Raw genomic sequence first — 12,701 nt, 5'->3', positions numbered from 1 at the left:
CTCTGCTTTAGATTATCATCCCCCCAGAAGAAAAAACAAAACAACCCAGAACTGTTAAAACTTTTAAAGTAATTTAAATTATGTGCGGGTATGGGTTTGTGTCCGAGTGCAGTGCCCGTGGAGGACAGGAGAGTGTCAGATTGGTGGAACTGGACTCGCGGGCAGTTGTGAGCCACCTGATGGTGTGCTGGGCATTGAACTCATGCCATCAAGAATAGTACGCTCCCTAGCCACCCTGATTTAAAATAATACCAATAATAAAAATTCAGAAGATGTACTGCCTGTTAAAAGGCTCTAGTTTGAGCTGTACACACAGCAATGCCATATGATAAGTTTGCAGGTTGAATTGTATCAAGCATAGCCTGAGCTCACTAAGTCCTGGAGTCCCTGTGTTTTCATCTTGTTATTTGGATTTGAGCTGATGCTCTGCAGCTTCCTGGGGTCAGACCTGTGCAGGCAGCCAGACTGTAGATCCTCCAGACTGACACAGGGCTCCGAGCAGGGGTAGGTTAAGGTTTGCAGTTGGTTTCTGTGCCCTGCTGCTGGCTTCCTTGATGTTGACACCTTTGACTGCTCGGTTTCCAGAAACCTGTAGACTGTGATTTAGGACCTGGAGGGTAATGGATAGTTTGGTGGCAGTGTTTACTTGAGTGGTTTATGATGTGGTTGGGGAGAGTAAGTACAAGCAAGAAGATGATAGACTACAAAGGCCCCTGCAGTCAGAGCGAGCTGTGTGGTGCAAAGCAGGAGTCAGTGAAGATGGGAAAGAATGCCAGTGGCAGCGACAGCTGGATGGCTTTTCTATAAGGGCTGCGTTAAGTAAACAGGTACTGCCTTTTAAAACAAAATTGACTTCAGTTTCCCACATCTGTCTTTAATAATGTGAATGGACAAGATTTTGTTCAGATAAGTGCCCATGAATCTCGTGTACATATGCCAACCTGTGTATGCATCCTGTTTAGTCTTTAACCCTGTTCCCATTTTCAGATGGAAAGATGGGTTTGATTAGAATTAACTATCCAAGTGCATAGCTCTTCAGTGGTGAAGTTAGGGTCTAGCCTAGGCCAGCCCGACTGAAGCCTGGACCCCACCCACCCCTCCAGGACATGGACATTATTCCTTCCAGGATCCACGCTGTCCTGTCCTCCGATGTCTGCCTCCAGCTCTGGTCTCTCCCCCTTTGTGCTGTGCAGAAGTGAGAGCCATTATTTCACTGCTCCGCAATCACGGGACGTTGCCCGAGCAGTCTGCCCCCTTTCTGGCTCTCAAATTTGGCATTGCTACAAATGTCTCCCTTGGTTTCAGTGGCAGTTCCGTTTGCTTTTCTTCCTTTCCCTCTTCAGAGGGTTCTTTTGGTTAGTTGCGCATTTGGACTCTTCTGTCACCTGAGCTTTTTGTGTTGTGAATACATTTAGAAATCTTTGGCACCCCCCCACACGCACACACCATTTTCCATTCCTTTTTACACTGATAACGTCTAGGTTTGGTTTAAAACTGTTATTTTCTTTAAAAAAAAAAATAAGTGGCTTTGCTTGTTTTTTGTTTTGTTTGCAGTAGGAGACATCTTTGTAGTCCAGATTGGCTTCAGACTGTGGTCTTCCTATCCCAACCTCTCATTTTTGGGGATCACAGGGGCACACTACCTGTCTAGCATTCTTTCCTTTGTGTTTTGAGATAGAACCTCTCTGTATAACCCTAGCTGACCTGGAAATTGCTGTGTAGACCAAGCTAGTCTCAAAATTTCTTGTTTTCTGAATTCTGGGATTATAGGCATGTGTCATCACTCTTGGTGGCTTTGATTTTTATTTTATTTTGAACTGGGACAAGGACTCACTATGAATCCCTGGTATTGGTCTGGAACTCTTAAAATATACGAGGCTAGCCTTGAACTCATAAAAGTCCACCTGCATCTGTCTCCCAAGTTCTGGGATTAAAGATGTGAACTGCCATACCCAGATTGCTTTTATTTATTTTTGTTACATTAAAACTGTGTTTTGTGTGCATGCAAGTAGAATTGAAGGCTTCTCCTTCCAGTATGCAGGGCCTGGAGTGGGAGGCATGTGCCTGCTGAGCCATTTTGTTGGCCCCTGCTTGGCTTCTTTAAAGAGTTAATGTCACCAGCTACCTGATACTGTTTTGCTTCGGGATCATGGGTATTTTCTTACCATCCCCAGAGTTCCATCTCTCCTGGCCAATCACATCACCGACATCACCATATTCCCTCACACAGAATCTGTGGAAACCTGAGTCTGTGGCGTCATCTTCAGATGCCCAGAAAACCATAGGGAGCCCTACCCAAGGCAGACTGGTTTTAAGTTTCCTACTTAAACTAGTATGACTCACTAGCATGGATTTGGTACCCTAGGCATTTTGCTGCCTCATTACTATCTCTGGCTTGACGTGGCGACTGCATAAGTGTACATGCTCAGGAGGCTGAGCCGGAGCAACTGTTGATGACTGAGGCCATGCTGGAGTCAGCCCAGGCTGCACAGTGAGACTGTTCCAAAACAAAAAGAGCCCAGTAGTGGTGGCGCGCACCTTTAATCTCAGCAGGCAGGCAGATCCCTGAGTTTGAGCCAGCCTGGTCTACAGAATGAGTTCCAGGACAGCCAGAGCTACACAGACAAACCTTGTCTTGGAAAACTGAAAACGAAGAAGAAAACTCTGGCTGCTTGGTTAAAGGCTGCTTGGGGTTCACATCTCCAGATCAAACAGCCAGCATTCTCTGCCTTAGTGAGCTCATGCTGACTCCTACTCCTGCCCCTCCTGCCATTCTGTTTTTGTTATTGGGACAGGGTACCATCACGTAGCCCTGGCTGCCCTAGACCTTGCTATGTTGACCAGCTGTGCCTTGAACTCACACAGATCCGCCTACCTCCCTGTGCTGAGATTAAAGGTGTGTGCCACCAGCCCATGATCCATTTTTGTCATTCTTGAAAGGTGAGAGGAGGTTGTGTCATATGGTGGAGTGTCTCGGGAAGTGTCTGGTCACCAGATGTGAGCTTCAGAAACTGCTTCTCTCAGCTCTAAGCTCCGCGCGCGCGCGCGCGCGCGCGCGCACGCGCACACACACACACACACACACACACACACAGAGAGAGAGAGAAGCTGCCGTTGACCTGTAATGTTCATGAGACCCTCCTCGGCACTTGCACCTCAACTCTTAACTTTCTCTGTCCTTTTCCTCCTGGAGAAGGAATGTCTTCAGACACGGGGCAAGTCTTACTGTGAGAAGCAGTAACTCATGGGTTGTATCTGGTTTCTGGCCTGCTGCCTTCATCCATGGGGCTTAGACTGAGAAAGTCTCGTTGCCGCAAGCTGTTTTAAGAAGTAATCCTGGCAGTTGCTACAGAGAGCCTCTTATAAAACCCCACTGACCTGACCCACTGAAGTTCTGTTGTTTTTTCTTTTGGTAAATGACCATGAGAAATGCTCTGGGCTCTTGCAAAACTGAAGAGAAGTGGCTCTCCTTCCCTGGAGTCCAGGCCCTGTCCCTGTAGGTGAGAAATTTGCAACGCCAGCTCACAGGCCTGGTCTCCCCATCTCAGTAATTCTGTGTGCTCTGGGTGCATCTGTGGGCCTCCTCAGTCCAAAGACTCTAATAACTCAATGGAGCTGAGGGGGAATAAAGCCCGGGGAAAGACGAGAGGCGTTGCAAAACAAGGTGAGTCCTAAAGAGATGCCAAAGTTACCAACCCTTTTCAAACAGGCATCCCCTAACTCGCCACCCTTCCCCCAGGCTCGCTTGTCCCCTGTAGTCCGCTAGAGGGAGAAAAGGCGCAGGTTCCCTGGAATGTCGCCCGTGCTTGCGTTCTCAGAGCCTTGAGAGAGTCTGGCCGCGAGCGTCTCCCGTGGCCATGCGCGATAGTGACTACCGCACCGCCACCCTGTCCTGTTCCGAGGACGAAAAGTGCATAAGTAGAAGGTCAGACTGGTGCTTCTTCTTCTTGCTGGGATGTAACTGGTTCTGGGGATGAGATTGGAAGACCAGACAAGGAGGAAAGGAAGTTGCAGAAATTCTTCCTCTGGGACCAGTCTTCATGTTTGTTATTCCGAAGGGAAAACCTGACTCCCTTAGGAGTTAGAATTTTGGCCCCTTAATGAGTGCTCTTGAGAACACAATAAGTGGAAGAGAAGGGACGTTTCCCTGAGCAACTTCTGCTATGTGGAGTTTACAAGATCAGCCAGACTTAGGGGAAATGGTGCTTCCCTACTAGAAGAGGTTTGTTCTGGGTTTTACTTTGTTTGAAATTTAACAAATAAAGTAGAAGGGGGCTGGAGAGATGGCTCAGAGTGGTTTAAGAGCACTTGCTATTCTTAAACAGCGAGCTCAGTTTCAATTAAAGTTTACTGGAAGAGTTCTATTTCCAGCTCCCACAAGGAGAAACTCCAAGCAGCTCCCCTGAATCTGGCGCCCTCTTCTGGCTTCCACGGGCATTTGTGAACATGTGAGCGCGTGCGCCACACACTGACTACACATTTTTTTAAAGCAAGAAGAAAAGTGAAGGAGAAAGTAATTTACCCTCCCTGCCAATAGCTATTGCTTTCTTCTGAAAATGAATTTTAAAATGTCCATTCATATTTATTTATTTACTTGTTTTTTTTTTTTTGAGACAGAGTCTCATGTACTCCAGGTTAATCTTGAACTTACTATACAGCTGACAATGACCAGTGATCCTCCTGCCTCTACCTCACTGGTGCTAGTATTACAGATAAGCACCCTGCAGCAAACTGTCTAGGCGCACAGCTGTTTAAAGAGTTATTTATTTTGTTTGTTGTATGTATATGAATATTGTGCATGCATGTATGTGTGTGTACCATGTGAATTTCTGATACCACAGGGATCAGAAGAGGGCATCAGACCCCCTGGAACTGGAGTTATTCAAATTGTGTGCACCATGTATGTGGGTGCTGGGACCCACACCCCAGTATTCTGCAAGAGCAGTCAGTGCCCTTCACCTCTGAGACATCACTGCAGTTTCTATTTTTTTTAAGCCACAGATGTCCTAGGTGGTTCCAATGTGCAAGTAGGTTTTGGTCTCTCTACCAAAGAGCCAATGTAATGGTAAAAGTTAACTACTGCAGGTTCCGGGGCCGGGCAGTGGGCAGTGGGTCCTGAGAGCATCCAGGACCAGGCAGGGATGGCACAGTTCCCCAAGCGGCTGCAGTGGGCCACAAGGGGTAGCAAGTCCCACAAGGAGAGACAGATGGATCCGCACACCCCGAGACCATATCACAGGTCTCCAAAGGTGACTGGTCCCAGGTAGGGAGCCATACGGGCGGGCAAGAGACAGATGGATAGGCACACCATACTGAGTGAGGTTGGATATTTATTTAGTGGGTTATGGAAGGGAAGGGGAGAAGAGCAGAGAGAGAGAGAGAGAGAGAGAGAGAGAGAGAGAGAGAGAGAGAGAGAGAGGAAGGAAGGAAGCAGGGAGGAAGGAAGGTGGGGGGGAGGGATGGAGGAAAGGAAGGAAAAAGACAGCTGGGAGCTGATCACATCCTGGCATAGCTGGTCTGCTTGTTCCTGTTGGTGTTTGTGGTATGAAAATGTCTGGAGTCTCTTATACCTGTTTAAGGTATTGGCAGAACAGAGGACAAAGTTAAGTTTAAGAAAAATTTTTTTAGAACCAGGGAATTGAGGGGAGTGTGTCTGACCTGTTTAAGGTAGATCCTTCAATTCGTCTCCCTGGAACTTACAATAATTTTTTGGGTTTATGAAAACAGAAATTTTAGACATATACATTGTATAAACAGTAGCATATTTATGGCAGAATGACTGACAGATGTTTTTGCACAATGAAAAGTATTTTTTTAAACTTTTTAATGATTTATTTAACTTTATTTTATGTGCACTGGTGTGAAGGTGTCAGATCTTGTGGAACTGCATTTTCAGACAGTTGTGAACTGCCATATGGGTGCTAGGAATTAAACCCAGGTCCTCTGGAAGAGTAGTCAGTGCTCTTAACCGCTGAGCCATCTCTCCAGCCCCAATGAAAAGTATTTTTAAGACTATGTAAGGCAGTGTAAGAGAGAAATTTGATAACTTGTATTTGTCCTCACACCTTTATAACTTGCAGGTCTTGTGTTTTGCTGAAATTTATTTGGTAAATTTCAAAGATGATGCCCACAAATAAGCAGGAAGCAGTCTTGACAATCCACTGCCCCAATTCCTTTAACCTGTTGTGCCTAAACACCCGCCTTTTTATTGTATAAAAAGAGATGGGACTGTAATGGTCTGTTCTGTCCCTTTAAAAGAGAAGCCACACCCACTCCCCCGTTTGCTGAGGCAAGCTGATCTTCAGCTTCCAGCCTGATTCTTTTTCTTGTCCATCTCCCTCTCAAAGAGGCAGCTTCTGTCTCTCTCCACTTCTTCCCTTCCCCCCTTCTGTTCCCCCCCCCCCCCCCGCTCTTCTCCCCTTCCTTTCCATAACCCACTAAATAAATATCCAACCTCACTCTGCATGGTGTGTCTCTTGTCCGCTGCGTTGCTCCCTGCTTGGGACCAGTTGCCTTCGCCTTTAGAGACCTGTGGAATGGTCTTGTGGCGTGCAGATCCATCTGTCTCTTCTCCTTGTGGGACTTGCTGCCCCTTGTAGCCCACTGCAGCCAGTTGGGGAACTGCGCCATCCTTGCCTGGTCCTGGCTGCTCTTGGGACCCACTGCCTGCAGCCCGCCCCCGCTTGGTGATCTGCAGCATGGTCTCATGGCCCGCTGCCCGCTGCCTGCTGCAGCCACTTGGGAACCTGCAGCATTTTTCTTAATCTATTACAGCCAACCCGTACCCAAACATGTTCAAATTTAGGCTCCCACAGAAACATCACCTCTTGTTTCTAGTACTTTGAGAGGACTGGAACTTTTAAAATAGTCTTTCCCTGACATGGTTTTCTCTTCATTATATGTCATGCACTGTTCTACATATCTAAAAACTGTGGACAAACTTAATTCTGACAGTCCAGTGGAGGGGCTGCTACTATTAATTGTTCTATTTATACAAAGAAGGATTGAGCTTCTTGCCTAAGTTTCCACAGGATGGGAGCAGAGCCTGGATCTGAGCTTTGGCAGTGGCCTAGCTCCAGAGCTCTTTGGCCAGAAGCTGTCATTACCAGCAGTTTAGAGACACGGTTGCTTGTGGGTTGGGCTTTGCAGAGGAGGGAAAGAAACGTGATAAAGCACATGAGCTGCACTGGCTTGAGTGTGAGACAAGAGACCACCGTGTGGTTGGAGATGGAGCTGTGTGGCTGGAGAGAGGCAGAGGGCTAGAAAGGCTGCTTTTGCAGTGAGAGAGGCCAGGGTGGAGGCCCCAAAGTGAGAGCCTGCTTCTGCCTTGTCTGAGGTCAGAGAGTTTTAGCTTATTCAAAGTTGTTGACAAGTGTGGCTACACAACTTTACCTAGGGTGTGGTTGCTGGATGTTTTTGACATTAAGATGGCCTCTACAGGTAGATCCACTCCATCCATAGTCAGGATATTCAAGCATACTTCTGCTCTTTCTTTTGAAATAAGAAGTTTGACCTTGGGAATGGCTGCCTTCAGGGTACTTGGTCTAGGGTGGGTTCACTGCCTAAACAACAGAATGCTTTTCTCCTGGGTTGGTGGCTTGGCTCGAAGTATTGAAGCAAGCAGTGGTTCTAGTTGTCCTTTGTATCATATTAGAGCAATCTTTTGTCTTCTTCCCCCTGTTGTATTGGGGTGCAAAAGTGCACGGGAAATTAACCGCAGAGGATTTCAGTATTCACTGGAGCTCCCTCCTGCTTCACTCTCATCTTCATCTCTTTACTGACTCTCTCTCTCTCTCTCTCTCTCTCTCTCTTTGGTATTTTGAGACACGGTTTCTCTGTAGCTTTGGTTGGTGCCTATCCTGGAACTAGCTCTTGTAGACCAGGCTGGCCTCAAACTCACAAAGATCCACCTGCCTCTGCCTCCCGAGTGCTGGGATTAAAGATGTGTCCTACCACTAACCAGCCCACAATAGGATAATTTTATGGTTGAGGGTCACCATAACACAAAGAGCTGGGGTTCTGGGTTTCAGCAGTCTTTAACCTTGTCATGCTGAGAATGCGTAAGGAAGGTTGGCCATGGGGTGAGCCGGTGAGGTCCTTCATGTATGAGCTGTTGGGACTGATGAACTCTTTCTTCTTCCTGACTTCAGGGACACACCCCATGTCTGTGTATAGGTCGACCCAGATGGATTTTGAGGTCTTCAGTTTCTGCCTCCCACTCTGGCCTTCCATCTGCTACTCTCTGAATACCTGTCTCAGGTGTGGCAGAGGCGAGGGAGACACAGCAAGAATCCTTATCTTTTGTTTCCTCCCCTCCACCTGGCTCTTCCCCAAGGTCGGAAAGAGCCTCAGTTCTTAGTTCTTCACATCTAGGTCTGTTTTCTGCAAGTCACCTGGGGAAGAGTGAAACTCTACAGCTTATGTCTTAAAGATTTGCCACCTACCCCTTCGAAAAGATACCCCCAAGGGCCGAACTTTCTAGAAAATAAACCTGTAGATAAAATTCAGTTTTTCCCATTACTGACTTAGTAACATTGCTACTTGGATGGCTCATGTAGGAGATGGATGCTGAAGCTTTAGAGTTCAGACCACAGTGCAACAAAATTCCTCTCTCTCTCTCTCTCTCTCTCTCTCTCTCTCTCTCTCTCTCCCCCTCTCCCCATGTGTGTGGTGTGTGAGAGTGTGTCTCTATGTGTGTATGTGAGAGAGTGTGTCTATGTGTGTATGTCTCAGTGTGTGTACGTCTCTATGTATGTATGTATCTCTGTGTGTTTATGTCTCAGTGTGTGTATGTCTGTATGTATGTATGTATCTCTGTGTGTATGTCTCTATGTATGTATGTATCTCTCTGTGTGTGTATGTCTCTATGTATGTATGTCTCAGTGTGTGTATGTCTGTATGTATGTATGTATCTCTGTGTGTGTGTATGTCTCAGTGTGCGTATGTCTCTATGTATGTATGTATGTATCTCTGTGTGTGTATGTCTCTATGTATGTATGTATCTCTGTGTGTGTGTATGTCTCTATGTATGTATGTCTCAGTGTGTGTATGTCTCTATGTATGTATGTATCTCTGTGTGTATGTCTCTATGTATGTATATCTCTGTGTGTATGTCTCTATGTATGTATGTATCTGTGTGTGTGTGAGAGAGAGAAGAGTGTGGGTGGCGGGGAGAAACTTAACGTAGTAAAGCTGATGGTCTAAAGGACTTACTAATGAACTCACTTAGGAACTATTAAGTTACACAAAGTTGAATCTATTAAAGAAGCACTGCCTCCTATCCGACTACCTGGAAGACAAGTAGTGTACTAACCAGGCCAGTTAGAAAGCATAAGAAATAAAACCGTCATTAAAGTTTTAGAGTTGCCAAGAAAAAGAATTATTTATTATTTATTTCATGTGTGGAGGTGCATGCATGTCTGTGAACCGTGTGTGTGTGTGTGTGTGTGTGTGGTACCTAGGGAGGCATCAGAAGAGGGAGTTGGAGCTCTGGGATTGGAGTTACAAACAGTTGTGAGCCATCATGTGGGCGCTGGGAAGCGATCCCAGGTTTCCTGGAAGAGCAGCCAGTGCTCTTAACTACTGAGCTGCTTTTCCAGTCCCATGGTTTTCTTTTTCCTTGACACCCCACAGCCTCCTTGGCTGAATTGTTCTGCCTCACCTGCAAGTCTCGGCTTAGCTGCCAGTGTCACAGGGAACCGTGGCCCCTCGCTGTGGTTAAGTACACTGTTCTTCAAGCTCACTGGGCCTCGCGTGTTTTCTGCCCTCCTCACATGATCACAGAGATTCTGCCCTCCTCACTCATCACAGAGATACATTTTGAGCTTGTAAGCTCTTTGACCTTGTGATTGTTGAGGTTACAGAGTGAGCCTCGCTCACCTTTAGACTCAGGGCGAGTAGGTCCATCAGGAGAGAAGCCATTTTGCCACTATGAATTGGCCACATTAAGGCGGGTGTGATAAGTGCCAGAGGAGCAGATTAAGGGACACTGTGCCTGTGACTTGCCGAAAGCCATTTCTGGCTTCCTGGCAGCTGGCCGGAGATGGATCCTGTCTACCTCCAGCTGACGGAAGTATCTAGGGAATGAGTCTGAGATCAAGCCAGTCCAAGGACTCTGGGCTCAAGAGCCTCAAGGGGATACTAAAAGGAGTCATAGCCATAAACAAGCAGATGTTCCTGATGGCAGGATGGGGCTGGAGACTGAGCAGTGGAAGACTGCGTTCCTCAATTCTACTTGAGTTTGTTTCTGTTCATTTAATTATATTTTTATTTATTTGATGACAATTTCATACACATATACAATGTATCTTGACCATATCCACCCCTGCTCCCTGTTTCCAACTTTCCCCAGAACCACCCCATCCTCCTCTTCCCAACTTCATGTCTCCTCCTCTTTTTCTTTCTTTTTTTTTAACTTCTGTTACCCACTAAATCCAATTAGTGCTGCCTGTATCTGAGTGGTTGCGGAGCCACCTGCTAGAGCAGCCACATCCTCAAAGAAAAATACACGACTCTCCCTCCCCCAGCAGCTGTAAACAGCAAATAGCTCCCCAGTTAGGAGTGGGGCTCACAACAACCCCGTCGCCCCGCCATACCTGCTAGAATTTTTATTGACTCAATCTTGCCTAGGTTCTGTGCAAGTAACTACCATTAGTGAGCATTTATAAGTCCAGAACACAGCAATTCACGGCCCTCTTCCCCATCTTCCAGCTCATACATTCTTCCCTTCTATCCCAGCATTCCCTTGGCCTTAGTGAGGAGGCTATAGACTTCTCTCTTAGGGCTGAGCACTCTCTGCCAACTTCTCAGCTCTTGGACCTGTTACGAGTCCACATTAACCACTGCCCTCTGGGAAAAAAGAAAGCTACTCTGACCAGGGTTGAGAGCTGCATGAATCTATGCATAGAAGCTAATATTTGGAAGGTTGTTTGACAACATAATTTAGCCGCATAATAGTGGGGTCCCTGCTAGGGCCTAGGAATTCCCAGCCATGGACTTCTGACCAGGTTTATAGTGTTAGGCATGAATTTCCCCTCCTGTGAAGCAGGCCTCACAGCCTGTGCAAAGGCAGTTGGTTACCCCATGACTGTCAGCCAGTAGTGTACCGGTCGGTGTATGGTGAAACATGCAGGGACCAGTGTCAGGCAAAACCTAGGTGTCTTTCCCTCTACCAGCAGCCAGCATAATAGCTTCTGGTAGTATAAAAGCTAGCCTGGGAGTCCAGGTCAGTCCTAGATTGACACAGTGTATGGTGTCTTCATCAATCCGGTGCTATTTAGGGATGGTGGACCAGCGCAGAGAAATGACAGTAAGCGGCCTGAGTTGTGGAAGGGATTGAGGTGGGTGCTAATTTGTTCATTTATCTGCTTTTTGGTTGTTATTTTTATTTTTTCTTTTGAGACAGGATCTGCCTGTGGGTCAGGCTGCTCTCAAACTTGTGGCAGTCCTCCTGCCTCAGACTCCCAAGTGCGGGAATTAGAGGTGTGACATCATGTCCGCCTCGCCTGCATTCTGGTCTTGTTATCATCTTCATTCCATAATAAACTCTCATTGGCCAAATGGACCCCTTGCCAGTCCTCCCCAAGCCTAGGACGACTTCAGCTTGTTTTCTGACAATGCCCTTCTTTGAAGTCCACCTCACACCCCACTTTTCACGTGACACTGTCCTCATCATTGTTAGCAGATGTGAGAGTTGTCTTTTCTCCTCTGAACGCCCGTGGAAGGAATTCCTGTGCCTCTCATAGGAAGCCATATTGTTCAGCTTTACAGGGCAGCCCTGGTTACTTAGCCCAACTGCCTATCACTTAAGCATTGCGTCTAGTCCCGGGAAAGAATGTGTTTGAGTAGCAACTGCCGACTTCAATACTGAGACACTGAAGATCGTGAGACCCTTTTCCTCTCTGAATTAGCTTTCACGCCCCTCTACGGAATCTTCTCTGATAGACCCAAGAGTTCTAAAATCTTTGCAGAGAGCTTTTATTGTCCTAAGTATTTTTTGTGTCCATGTGAGTGCCTGCATGTGTGTATGTCCTAGTGTCCACAGAGGCCAGAAGAGAATGCCATTGGATCCTACTGGGAGTTGTGCATCCTGGTCTTGGATCCGCATCTGACTACCTGTCCAATGGGTTTCCACGGGGCAAAGCCCCCGCGGAAGCAGACTCTCACTGGCGAGGACCAGTAGTCTACGACAGTGTGGGAGTTTGCAAAATGCATGCAGCTTGCAGGCTCTTTTCTCTCTCGTCATATTGGTGATTCTTTGGGCGATTTTTAGTTTTACTTTGTCAGTCGCACGTGCAACAGCTGCAAATTTCCCTGGGAATTCTGTTCTTTCTCAAATATTTTCCCCTAAGATTCAACAGGTGGCTAATGTTTCTCAAATCTCTTATCTGGAATTACTAACTACAGCTCCTAATCCTGGAGCTTTTCTGAGTCAATAGGGGCAGTTAGGAACACAAGAGAGAACAACACTCGGAACACTAGCCACGTCTCACGGTTCTGGAAAGGACAGTAGGGCACGCATGCACAGATGGAGGAAGTCTCAGGAATGAGCACAGTGCCAACGGTTGAGAGTACGTTCCCTGGACACCAAGCATATGGAATCAATGATGGGATCTAGTATATTCTGACGGAAATAGTACAAAGTAAAATATGGGATGGAGCGGTCCATCTTTACCATACATAGGAGCTAGTATTGGTGGAAG

Source organism: Arvicola amphibius, chromosome 4 (genome assembly GCF_903992535.2).
Source record: "Arvicola amphibius chromosome 4, mArvAmp1.2, whole genome shotgun sequence".
Classification (NCBI taxonomy): Eukaryota; Metazoa; Chordata; class Mammalia; order Rodentia; family Cricetidae; genus Arvicola; species Arvicola amphibius.
The sequence above is the reverse complement of the archived record's forward strand: the minus strand, read 5'-3'. Positions refer to the sequence as shown.